Genomic DNA, 13,326 nt, shown 5'->3' with positions numbered 1-13,326 from the left:
CCTCCCCTGCTCATGCTGTCTCTCTCTCTCTCTCCTAGAAATAAAATAAAAAAAAAAAACAGTAAAAAATAAAAAATAAAAATGGGTTAAAGATGGCCCTTGTGTATTGGCCCCTGTTTGTATTTTTCCATGGCGAGCTTAGACTAGTTAGTCCAAAATCTGTTGGCATCTACTTCTGTACTGAATTCCCTATTTTTTCGATCTGTGTCTTGGTTTACTCACTGGTTTGTTGGAGAACATTTTCATTTATTTTTTGTTTATTTATTTAGCACACAAGAACGAGTGGTAGAGAGGCAGAGAGAGACAGGAGAGAGAATCCCAACGCTCCATGCTGCAAGTGCAGAGCCCCATGCAGGGCTCAGTCCCATGAACCATGAGATCATGACCTGAGCAGAGATCAAGAGTAAGACATTCAGCCTACTGAGCCACCCAGGTACCCCTGAACAACATGTTCCAGAAGTTTCTCAGCAAGGAATGCATGAAAGGTAAATTTTTTGAGATCTTACAGGTGTTAAGTTGTCCTTATCATGCTCTCACACTTAATTGATATTTGCCTGAGTAAAGAATCCTAGATTTGAAATTATTTACTTCAAAAGTATTATGGTATTTCTTTGTTGTATTTTAATTCCTGGTGCTCTGTGTTAACAAGTCTAATGCCGTTCTGATTCCAGATCCATTGTATGTAAAATACAATCTATTCATTTTGGAAGCTTTTTACAATCTTTTATTTTTAGTGTTCTCAGATTTCACAGTAATATGTCCTGGTGCAGGTCTTTTGTTCATTCACAGTACCATAGTCAGTAGAACCTCTCAGTCTGATAATTCATGAATTCAGGTCTGGAAATTTTCCCAAAATATTTTTTTTACATGATCTTTACATTTTCTCCTTTTTTCTTCTTTTCAGTTTTCTAAAAGTTGTGACTGGATTCAAATATATTGACAAGAATAAATAATAACAAACTCCATGTACACAACACCTACCTTCTTCCACTTTTAACACAATACCCAATTTGTCTTAGATAGGTATTTTATTTTTAAAATAAGTGTACATTATAGATGCAGGTGAGCTCCTCTCTGCATTTCTGCCTTCCATCCCCTTAACTCCCTCCCAACATATATTCACTGTTTAACATTCTAGTTTTGATATGTATTCATTTTGCCATAAGTAGTTGTGTTTTGTGGGTTTTTAACAACTATCTAAATGAAACTGGACTGCAACTTTCTTTCACACTTGATTTTTCATTCACCATTATATTTTTGAAATGTTTAAACTTTTCTATCTATATGTTGTTCATTCATTCGTTTTTTAAAATTTTATTTATTTATTTTTGAGGGAGAGACAGAAGTGCACAAGCAGGTGAGGTATGGGGCAGAGAGACAGAGGGAGAGAGAGAGAATCCCAAGTGGATCTGGATCTCCTGAATGGTGAGATCATGACCCAAGACAAATTCACGATTTGACTACTTAACAGATTGAGCCACGCAGGCACCCAGTTCATTCATTTTAAATACAGTAGAATATTTCATTATATTAATACACCAATATGTAGTTACCCTGTTAATCCGTTTTCCTGATGGTGTACATTTAACACACATACACTCTCCTTTTTTTTTTTTTTTTTTTGCTAGAGTATATGTATGTATAGAAGAGAATACAGAGAATATACACAGGAGAGAACATACATAGGAGAAAAAGATCTAGGTCAAAATTATGCTTCTAATATTTGCCATCTGTAGAATAGTATTACTTTACATCTTCTTCAGATAGCATAAATCTTTCGCCTTTTACTACATGTGGAATAATACACTCTAACATCATAAGTTTATCTATGTTACTGGCAATAGACATTAAATTATGCTTCAGTTTTGGACCACACAAACAATCTGCTGTGAATCTTCTTTATATCTGAGAATTTCTCTAGAACATATACCTAGAAATTAAATTTTAGAGTATTAATACCTTCAACATTAATAATATTGCCAAATTGTTCTCAAAAGGTGTATCAACTGGCACTCCCATTAGCTGCATGTAAGAGTTACAATTATTCCATATCTCAAGCAACACTTGATTCTTTCGGTTATTAATTTTTACCATCTAATGTGTGTAAAATGATACTGTTTACTAAATCATGTAAGTTGATTTTACAAAGAATTTTTTTTTACAAAAAAATTTGGAACATCCTTCCATATTTTTAAAGTTTTGATTTTCACATTTAGGACCTGAATCTATCTGGGCAGATTTTGTGTGGTGTGTGTGTGTGGTAAAATGTAGAGATACAATTTTATATATTTTACATGCGGATTGTTCTAGTAGTACTTATGAAAAAGCCTATGTAAGTTTCCTACTGATCTGCAAGTCATTTTAATCATATAAACTGTTTTAAATGTTTATTTCTTTTGGGAGAGAGAGAAAGGGCACGCGCGAGCCGGGGAAGGCAGAGAGCTAGGGAGACACAGAATCCAAGCAGGCTCCAGGCTCTGAGCTGTCCGCACAGAACCTAATGTAGGGCTCAAACTCATGAACCCCAAGATCATGACCTGAACCGAAGTCGGACACATAACCAACCGAGTCACCCAGGTGCCCCTCCATTCACAGCCAATTATATTTGAAGAGTAAATTCTCAAAAGTGAGCTTGTTGAGTCAAAGGATGTATGCACTTATATTTACAATTTATCAGTTTATCTGTCTGTCATCTGCCAATTTTCAATAATAGTAATTGTACAAGTTTACACTAGGATGATAATATCTTGTGTGTCCTCTTGACCATTGTCGCACTAACAGAGAGTACATAATTTCATGATTTTAAAAGACACTGCAGACATTTCACTGCGATTTTAATTTGCTTTACTTTTTATAAGTGATACTGAGTATTCATGTGTTTAGGAGTCATTTGCATTTTCTTTTCTTTGAATTACCCACTAATATCTTTGCCGTTTTTCTAGTAGGTGTTAGTCTCTTCCTTATCTGCTTCTAGAAGCTCTTTACCTTAGCTTTTTGTCTTTGATGAGTTGCAAATATTTTGCATTTTTGATAATCCTTTTGATATCTTTGACATGTAGAAGTTGTTTTTATTTTATTTTATTTTAATTTTTAAAAAGCTTATTTATTTTAAGAGAGAGAGAGGGAGAGTGTGCGAGTTGGGAAGGGGGAGAGAGAGGTGGAGAATCTCAAGCAGGCTCTGCACTGTCAGTCACCACTGAGCCTGACACGGGCATGAACTCATAAACTGTGAGATCATAATCTGAGCTGAAATTAAGAGTTGGACATTTAACTGACTGAGCCACTCAGGTGCCCCAGTGATTTTTACTTTTTTTCTTTTCTTTTCTTTCTTTCTTTTTTTTTTTTTTTAAAGAACTTACGTAGTTGAATATATAACTTTTCCTTTTATGGCTTCTGGATTTTGAAGATAAAGGAATTCTCTTATGTTTTGTCATTGTACACTTATTTCATCTTTTTTACATTTAAATCTTTGATTCACTTATTCTTTGTCATGGCAAAAGCTGTAAGTAATAGATTCCATTTCCGTTTTTCAAATAGATTCCTATGCCACTTATTAAAGAGCACATTTTCCCTTTTTATCATTTGCCATATTTTTACATTTACAGTAAACTCCTTCCTGTTTATAGTTGCTTGATTCCTAGAGTTTCTATTCTGTTCTTTGGTTTTGACGTTTTGCCAAATATCAGTGTTAAACAATTATTGCTGCTGTGCAATATTTTATTTTGTTTATTTTTATTTTTTTATTTTTTTAAGTAATGTCTACACAAAGCATGGGCTCGAACATGAAACCTTGAGATCAAGAGTCGCACGCCTTACTGACTGAGCCAGCCAGGGGCCCCAGTGCAATATTTTATTTATTTCTTTTTTAAAAATGTTTTATTTATTTCTGAGAGAGAGGCAGTGTGAGCAGGGGAGGGTCAGAGAGGGAGGGAGACACCGAATCGGACGCAGGCTCCAGGCTCTGGGCTAGCAGTCAGCACAGAGCCCGATGGGGGGCTTGAACCCATGAACCGTGAGATCATGACCTGAGCTGAAGTCCGACACTTAGCCGACTGAACTACCCAGACGCCTCCCCCCTCCATGCAATATTTTAAAAATGATACATCTGGGGAGCGCCTGGGTGGCTCAGTCGGTTAAGTGTCTGACTGCGGCTCAGGTCATGATCTCACAGTTCGTGGGTTTAAGCCCCATGGCGAGCTCTGTGCTGACAGCTAGCTCAGAGCCTGGAGCCTGTTTCCGATTCTGCATCTCACTCTCTGACACTCCCCTGCTCACGCTGTCTCTCTCTCTCTCTCTCAGAAAGAAAGAAAAAACATTAAAAACTTTTAAAAAATAAAAATGATACATCTGCTTCCCTCTTATTGACCTGCTTATTTGTGTATTTTCTCCTTGTAAATTTTTAGTACCTGTTTCTAGTTAAAAAAAAAAACTTGGTAATTTTGGGAACTACATTAAATTGATAAATTATTAAGGGAGAATTGACCATTTTTATGGAGCTGTATTTTTCATTCAAGTCTTTGTTTCCATCGGTTGTGGTTTAAAATTTTCTTCATATTTATCTTGGATAAATATATATTTATCTGTCATATATTTCTTTGGTGTTATGGCAAGTTATATTAGCAGATATTTTATTTATTTAGTTTTTTGGTCTTTTTAAAATTATTTTTTAAGTATAATTTATTGTCAAGTTGGCTAACATACAGTATATACAATGTTCCTTTGGTTTTTGGGGTAGATTCTTGTCATTCATCACTTACATACCACACCCAGTATGCATCCCAACAAGTGCCCTCCTCAATGGCCATCACCCATTTCTCCCTCCCCCAACCCTTCCTCCATCAACTCTCAGTTTGTTCTCTGTATTTAGGAGTCTCTTATGGTTTGCCTCCCTCTCTCTCTGTAACTATTTTCCCCCTTCCTCTCCCCCTGGTCTTCTGTTAAGTTTCTCAAGATCCACATATGAGTGAAAACATAGGATATCTGTCCTTGTCTGACTGACTTATTTCACTTAGCATAATACCCTCCGGTTCCATCCACATTGTTGCAAATGGCAGGATTTCATTCTTTCTCATTAGCAAGTAGTATTCAATTGTATATATAAACCACATCTTCTTTATCCATTCATCAGTTGATGGACATTTAGGCTCTTTCCATAATTTGGCTATTATTGAAAGTGCTGCTATAAACATTGGGGTACATGTGCCCCTATGAATCAGGCTCCTGTATCCCTTGGGTAAATTCCTAGTAGTGCTCTTGCTGGGTCATAGCACAGGTCTATTTTTAATCTTTTGAGGAACCTCTACACTGTTTTCCAGAGCAGCTGCACCAGTTTGCATTCCCATCAATAGTGCAAGAGAGGTCCCATTTCTCCACATCCTCGCCAGCATCTATTTTAGCCACTCTGACTGGTATGAGGTGGTATCTCAGTGTGGTTTTGATTTGTATTTCCCTGATGATGAGTGATGTTGAGCATTGTTTCATGTGACTGTTGTCATCTGAATGTCTTCTTTCGAAAAGTGTCTATTCGTGTATTCTGCCCTATTCTTCACTCGATTACTTGTTTTTCAGGTGTTGAGTTTGGTAAGTTCTTTATAGATTTTGGATACTAACCTTTATCTGATACGTCATTAGCAAATATCTTCTCCCATTCTGTCAGCTGCCTTTTAGTTTTCTTGATTGTTTCTTTTGTATTGCAGAAGCTTTTTGTCTTGATGAGGTCACAATAGTCCATTTTTGCTTTTAATTTGTTTGCCTTCAAGGACAGGTCGAGCAAGAAATTGCTGCACCCGAGGTCAAAGAGGTTTTTGACTATTTTCTCTTCTAGGATTTTGGTGGTTTCCTGTCTCACATTTAGGTCTTTCATCCATTTTGAGTTTATTATTGAGTATGGTGTAAGGAAGTGGCCTAGTTCCATTCTTCTGCATGTTGCTGTCCAGTTCTCCCAGCACCATTTGCTAGAAAGACTGTCTTTTTTCCATTGGGTACTGTTTCCTGCTTTGTCAAAGATTAGTTGGCCATACATTTGTGGATCCAATTCTGGCTTCTCTGTTCTATTGCATTGGTCTATATGTCTGTTTTTGTGCCAATACCATACTGTGTTCATGATTACAGCTTTGTAGTAGAGGCTAAAGTCTGGGATTGTTATGCCTCCCGCTTTGGTTTTCTTTTTCATCATTACTATGGGTATTCGGGGCCTTTTCTGGTTCCATATAAATTTGGGGATTGTTTGTTCTAGCTCTGAGAAGAATGCTGGTGCAATTTTGATTGGGATTGCATTGAATGTGCAGATTGCTTTGGGTAGTATTGACATTTTAACAATATTTGTTCTTCCAATCCATGAACATAGAATATTTTTCCATATCTTTCTGTCTTCTTTAATTTCCTTCCTAAGTTTTCTATAGTTTTCAGCATACAGATCTTTTACTTCTATGGTTAGGTTTATTCCTAGGTATTTTATGGTTCTTGGTGCAATTGTAAATGGGATCAATTTCTTGATTTCTATTTCTGTTACTTCATTATTGGTGTATAGAAATGCAACTGATTTCTGTACATTGATTTTGTATCCTGCAACTTTGTTGAATTCATGGATCAGTTCTAGCAGCTTTCTGGTGGAGTCTTCCAGGTTTTCCATGTAGAATACCATGTCCTCTGTAAAAAGTGAAAGTTTGACTTCTTTGCCAATTTGGATGCCTTTTATTTATTTTGTTGTCTGATTGCTGAGGCTAGGACTTCCAACACTATGTTAAACAACAGTGGTGGCAGTGGACATCCTTGTCATGTTCCTGATCTCAGGGGAAAAGCTCTCAGTTTTCCCCCATTGAGCATGATATTAGCCGTGGGCTTTTCATATATGGCTTTTATGAAGTTTAGGTATGTTCCTTCTTTCCCGACTTTCTTGAGGGTTTTTATTAAGAAAGGATGCTGTATTTTGTCAAACGCTTTTTCTACATCCATTGACAGGACCATATGGTTCTTATCCTTTCTTTTATTGATGTGATGTATCACATGGATTGATTTGTGAATATCGAGCCAGCCCTGCTGGCCAGGATTGAATCCCACTTCGTCATGGTGAACAATACTTTTCACATGCTGTTGAATTTGACTTGCTAGTATCTTGTTGAGAATTTTTGCATCCATGTTCACCAGGGACATTGGCATGTAATTCTCCTTTTTTGTAGGGTCCCTGTCTGGCTTGGGAATCAGGGTAATGCTGGCTTTTTTTTTTTTTTTTTTTTTTACAAATAGTTTATTGTCAAATTACTTTCCATATAACATCAGTGCTCATCCTCACAAGTGCCCTTCTCCATGCCCATCCCTCCTCCCCCCCACATCCATCAGCCCTCAGTTTTTGTCAGCATTCAAGAGTCTCTCATGGTTTGCCTCTCTCCCTTTCCCCCACCATTTCCACCCTTCTTCTTCCCCTTGTTCCTCCGTCAAGTTCCTCCTAATCCTCCTATACGTGCAAACATATGATAATTGTCCTTCTCTGCCTGACTTATTTCACTCAGCATAACATCCTCAAAGTCCATCCATGTTGCTACACATGGCCAGATTTCATTGTTTCTCATTGCCATGTAGTATTCCATGGTATAGATAAACCACATCTTCTTGACCCATTCATCCATTGATGGACACTTAGGCTCTTTCCATGTTTTAGCTATTGTGGAGAGTGCTGCTATGAACATTGGGGTACATGTGCTCCTATGCCTCAGCATTTCTGTATCCCTTGGGTAAATTCCTAGCAGTGCTATTGCTGGGTCATAAGGGAGTTCTATTGTTAGTTTCCTGAGGAACCTCCACACTGTTTTCCAGAGGGGCTGTACCAGTTTACATTCCCACCAACAGTGTAGGAGGGTGCCCGTTTCTCCACATCCTCGCCAGCATCTAGAGTTCTCTGATTTGCTCATTTTAGCCACTCTGACTGGCGTGAGGTGGTATCTCAGTGTGGTTTTGATTTGTATTTCCCTGATGAGGAGGGATGCTGAGCATCGTTTCATGTGTCTGTTGGCCATCTGGATGTCCTCTTTGGAGAAGTGTCTGTTCATGTCTTCTGCCCATTTCTTCACTGGGTTGTTTGTTTTTCGGGCGTGTAGTTTGGTGAGTTCCTTATAGATTCTGGATATTAACCCTTTATCTGATATGTCATTTGCAACTATCTTTTCCCATTCCGTTGGTTGCCTATTAATTTTCTGGGTTGTTTCCTTGGCTGTGCAGAAGCTTTTAATCTTGATGAGGTCCCAACAGTTTATTTTTGCTCTTGATTCCCTTGCTTTTGGGGATGTGTCAAGTAAGAAGTTGCTGCGGTGGAGGTCAAGGAGGTTGTTTCCTGCTTTCTCCTCTAGGGTGTTGATAGTTTCCTGTCTCACGTTCAGGTCCTTTATCCATTTTGAGTTGATTTTTGTGCATGGTGTGAGAAAATGATCTAGTTTCATTCTTCTGCATGTTGCTGTCCAGTTCTCCCAACACCATCTGTTAAAAAGGCTGTCTTTTTTCCATTGGATATTCTTTCCTGCTTTGTCAAAGATCAGTTGGCTGTATACTTTTGGGTCCACTTCTGAGTTCTCAATTCTGTTCCATTGGTCTATGTGTCTGTTTTTGTGCCAATACCATACTGTCTTGAGGATGACAGCTTTGTAGTAGAGGCTGAAGTCTGGGATGGTGATACCTCCCGTTTTGGTTTTATTTTTCAGTATTACTTTGGCTATTCGGGGTCTTTTGTGGTTCCATACAAATTTTTGGATAGTTTGTTCTAGTTTTGAGAAGTATGCTGGTGCAATTTTGATTGGAATTGCATTGAATGTGTAGAGTGCTTTAGGTAGTAATGACATCTTAACTATATTTATTCTTCCTATCCATGAGCATGGAATGTTTTTCCATTTCTTTGTGTCTTCTTCAATTTCCTTCATAAGTTTTCTATAGTTTTCATCATACAGATCTCTTGTATCCTTGGTTAGGTTTATTCCGAGGTATTTTATGGTTTTTTGTGCAATTGTGAATGGGATCAGTTTCTTGATTTCTCTTTCTGTTGCTTCATTATTGGTGTATAAAAATGCAACCGATTTCTGTACGTTGATTTTGTACCCTGCAACTTGGCTGAATTCTTGGATCAGTTCTAGTAGGCTTCTGGTGGAGTCTGTCGGGTTTTCTATGTAGAGTATCATGTCATCTGCGAAGAGTGAACGTTTGACTTCCTCTTTGCCAATTCTGATGCCTTTGATTTCCTTTTGTTGTCTGATGGCTGATGCTAGGACTTCCAGCACTATGTTAAACAACAGTGGTGAGAGTGGACATCCCTGTCGTGTTCCTGATCTCAGGGGGAAAGCTCTCAGTTTTTCCCCATTGAGGATGATGTTAGCGGAAGGATTCTCATAGATGGCTTTGATGATGTTTAAGTAGGTTCCTTCTATCGCAACTTTCTCGAGAGTCTTTATTAAGAAGGGATGCTGTATTTTGTCAAATGCTTTTTCTGCATCTATTGATAGGATCACATGGTTTTCATCTTTTCTTTTATTGATATGATGTATCACATTGATTGATTTGCGAATGTTGAACCACCCTGTAACCCAGGAATGAATCCCACTTGATTTTGGTGGATGATTCTTTTTATATGCTGCTGGATTCGATTTGCAAGGATCTTGTTGAGAATTTTTGCATCCGTATTCATCAAGGATATTGGCCTATAGTTCTCTTTTTTTGCTGGATCTCTGTCTGGCTTGGGAATCAGTGTGATGCTGGCTTCATAACATGAGTCCGAGAATTTTCCTTCGATTTCTATTTTTTGGAATAGCTTGAGGAGAATTGGGATTCATTCTGTTTTAAATGTCTGGTAGAATTCCCCAGGGAAGCCATCAGGTCCAGGGCTTTTATTTGTTGGGAGATTTTTGATCACTGATTCAATTTCTTCACTCATTATGGGTCTGTTCAGGGGTTCTATTTCTTCCCGTGTGAATTTTGGTAGTGAGTGTGTGTTTAGGAATTTGTCCATTTCTTCTCAGTTGTCCAATTTGTTGGCATATAATTTTTCATAGTATTCCCTGATAATGGCTTGTATTTCTGAGGGGTTGGTTGTAGTAAGTCCATTTTCATTCATCATTTTGTCTATTTGGGTGCTCTCTCTTTTCTTTTTGATAAGTCTGGCTAGAGGTTTGTCAATTTTGTTTACTTTTTCTAAAAGCCAACTCTTGGTTTCATTGATCTGTTCAATGGTTTCTTTGGTCTCTATGTTGTTTATTTCTGCTCTAATTTTTACTATTTCTCTTCTTCTACTGGGTTTAGGGCATTCTTGTTCCTCTGCCTCTAGTTCCTTTAGGTGAGCTGTTAGATTTTGGACTTGTGCTTTTTCTAATTTCTTGAAATAGGCCTGGAGAGCAATGTACTTTCCTCTTAGGACTGCCTTGGCCGCATCCCATAGATTTTGAATTGTTGTGTTTTCATTTTCATTTGTTTCCATATATATTTTTTTTTAAATGTTTTATTTATTTCCAGGAGAGAGAGAGAGAGAGAGAGAGACAGCGAGAGCAGGGGAGGGTCAGAGAGAGAGGGAGTCACAGACTGAAACAGGCTCCAGGCTCCGAGCTGGCAGTCAGCACAGAGCCCGACGCGGGGCTCGAACACGAACCGCGAGATCATGACCTAAGCGAAAGTCGGACGCTTAACCGACTAAGCCACCCAGGCGCCCCTGTTTCCATATATTTTTTAATTTCATCTCTAATTGCCTGATTGGCCCATTCATTCTTTAGAAGGGTGTTCTTTAACCTCCATGTTTTTGGAGATTTTCCAGAGTTCTTCCTGTAATTGATTTCAAGGTTCAAAGCATTATGATCTGACAGTGTGCATGCTATGATCTCTATTCTTCTTTTTAATTGAGGGCTGCTTTATGTCCCAGTATGTGATCTATCTGGGAGAATGTGCCGTGCGCACTTGAGAAGAAAGTAAATTCCCTGGCCTCAGGATGTAAAGTTCTAAATATATCCATCAGATCCATCTGGTCCAATGTGTCTTTCAAGTCCATTTCTTCTTTAGTGATTTTCTGTCTGGTTGACCTATCCATTGCTGTAAGCGGAGTATTAAAGTCCCCTGCTATTAGCACATTCTTATCTATAAGCTTGTTTCTGTTTGTGATTAATTGTTTTAGATATTTAGGTGCTCTCATATTCGGTGCGTATACATTTATGATTGTTAGTACTTCCTGATGGATGGATCCTGTAATTATTATGTAGTGCCCTTCTTCATCTCTTGTGATTTGTCTTTAATTTAAAGTCCAGTTTGTCTGATATAAGTATAGCTACTCTGGCTTTCTTTTGATTTCCTGTAGCATGATATATATTTCTCCATCCTCTTACTTTTAATCTGAAGGTATCTTCCAGTCTAAAATGAGTTTCTTGTAGACAGCCTATAGATGGGTTTTGGTTTTTTATCCATTCTGCTACCCTATGTCTTTTGATTGGAGCATTCAGCCCATTTACATTCAGTGTTATTATTGAAATATGTGGGTTTAGAGTCTTTGTATCTTTTGTAGAGTTCATGTTTGTGGTGGTGGTCTAGTATTTTGTTCCTTGCAACCTTTCCTTCAGAGCATCCCCCTCAGGATTTCTTGTAGGGCTGGCTTAGTGGTGGCAAATATTTCGATTTCTGTTTATTTGGAAAGCTTTTTATCTCTCCTTCTATTTTGAATGACAGGCTTGCTGGATAGAGGATTCTTGGCTGCATATTTTTACTGTTCATCACATTGAAGATCTCCTGACATTCCTTTCTGGCCTGCCGAGTTTCAGTAGATAGGTCTGTTACCACTCTGATAGGTTTCCCTATGTATGTTAGGGCCCTTTTCTCCCTAGCTGCTTTCAAAATTCTCTCTTTGTCCCTGTATTTTACCATTTTTACTACGATATGTCGTGCAGAAGATCGAATCAAGTTACATCTGAGGGGAGTCCTCTGAGACTCTTGTATTTCCACATTCACTTCCTTCCCCAGGTCGGGGAAGTTCTCTGCTATAATTTGTTCCAGGACTCCTTCAGCACCTTTCCCTCTCTCTTCGTCTTCTGGGATTCCTATGATACGGATATTGTTGGGTTTGACCGTATCGCTGAGCTCTCGAATTCTTCTTTCCTGTTCCTGGATCAGTTTGTCTCTTTTTTTGTCAGCTTCTTGTTTTTCTATAATGTTGTCTTCTAGATCACTTATTCTCCTTTCTGCCTCTTCAATCTGTGCATTGGAGGCCTCTAATTTATTATGTATCTCATTTATGGCATTTTTTAATTCTTCATGCCTATTTTTATTTTCCATTCTGTCTGTAGCCATTGTTTCTTTGATGTCCCCTATGTTTTTTTCAAGCCCAGCTATTAATTTTACCATTATTATTCTAAAATCTTGTTCAGTTATGCTGCTGATATCTGTTTTGAGCAGTTCATTAGCTGTCATTTCTTCTTGGTGTTTCTTTGAAGGAGAGCTCTTTCGTTTCATCATTTTAGTTAGCTTTCCGGCTCTTGTTGGTTTTAAAGACCTGTTATGCTCTCTACCTATAGCGCTGCTATATCCAAGAACCCTTTAGACTTTCCAGGGCATATCCTTTCAGAGAGTGTTTTTTGAGTGGTATCTCTTGGTCTCTCTTGTTGGGACCTTGGTTATTTTATTTTCCTATTCGTAGTGATATTTGGGACTCTCCACCTTGTGTACTCTGGCTTGTTTCTTGAGGTAGCCCTGGAAAAGAAAACAGATAGACAAACACACAGTTTGCAGGATCACTCTAACGCACAGTCTTATTCAACTTTCATGCAAAGCGAGAGGGAAAACAAAAAAGTTAAGAGAAAAGATGGAGGAGGGAGGGCGAATAATAGGGAGTATAAAATACATAAAAGGGTCAAACAGGGCAAAAGGAAAAAAGAAGAAAACCGATGGACAAAGAACAGTTTAAAGCATATAACTGGATTTCCCAGCTACAGTTAAATAGCCGCGTGTATGTAGTGCTGGTTGAAGAGCATAGAGAAAGAGAGAGAAGGCAGGGCGGGATGAGGCAAAATTGGAAATAGATTGAACAGGCAGAAGGGATAAGATTTTTTCAAAGAGGTAAAGGGTAGAATATGATTGGATAGGTGAGAGAAGGATGGTGGTATTATCCAGAGAAACTGTATAATCTAATTACTCCTGAGAGAAAGAGATGAAAATGTCGGTAGCTGTAGAATTTACTTTTACAGAATGGACTCGTTGTGATTGTTGAAGCAAGCTGGCGACCACAGTTAATCAGGTCAGTGTTCTGGGGAAAAAAGAGAGAAAAGAGAAAGAAGAAGAAAAAGGAAAAAACATAAAAAGGGGGATGAGGGCAGCTTTCAG

The 13,326-nt window shown here is 38.2% G+C and overlaps 1 protein-coding gene across 1 annotated transcript in view; it reads left to right on the top strand.

Annotated features, from left to right (window-relative positions):
- The first annotated feature begins 402 nt into the window (after positions 1–402).
- Positions 403–13,326, top strand: part of LOC120249054 (putative olfactory receptor 2B8) — a 44,745-nt gene continuing 31,821 nt past the window's right edge. Inside the window, exon 1 of the mRNA XM_039257539.1 lies at positions 403–485. The gene's annotated coding sequence lies outside the window, so the exon portion shown is untranslated. The remainder of the gene's footprint in view (positions 486–13,326) is intronic.

This window comes from Hyaena hyaena, unplaced genomic scaffold (assembly GCF_003009895.1).
Source record: "Hyaena hyaena isolate Hyena2069 unplaced genomic scaffold, ASM300989v1 scaffold_637, whole genome shotgun sequence".
Lineage (NCBI taxonomy): Eukaryota > Metazoa > Chordata > Mammalia > Carnivora > Hyaenidae > Hyaena > Hyaena hyaena.
This window is presented reverse-complemented; position numbering and strand designations above follow the sequence as displayed.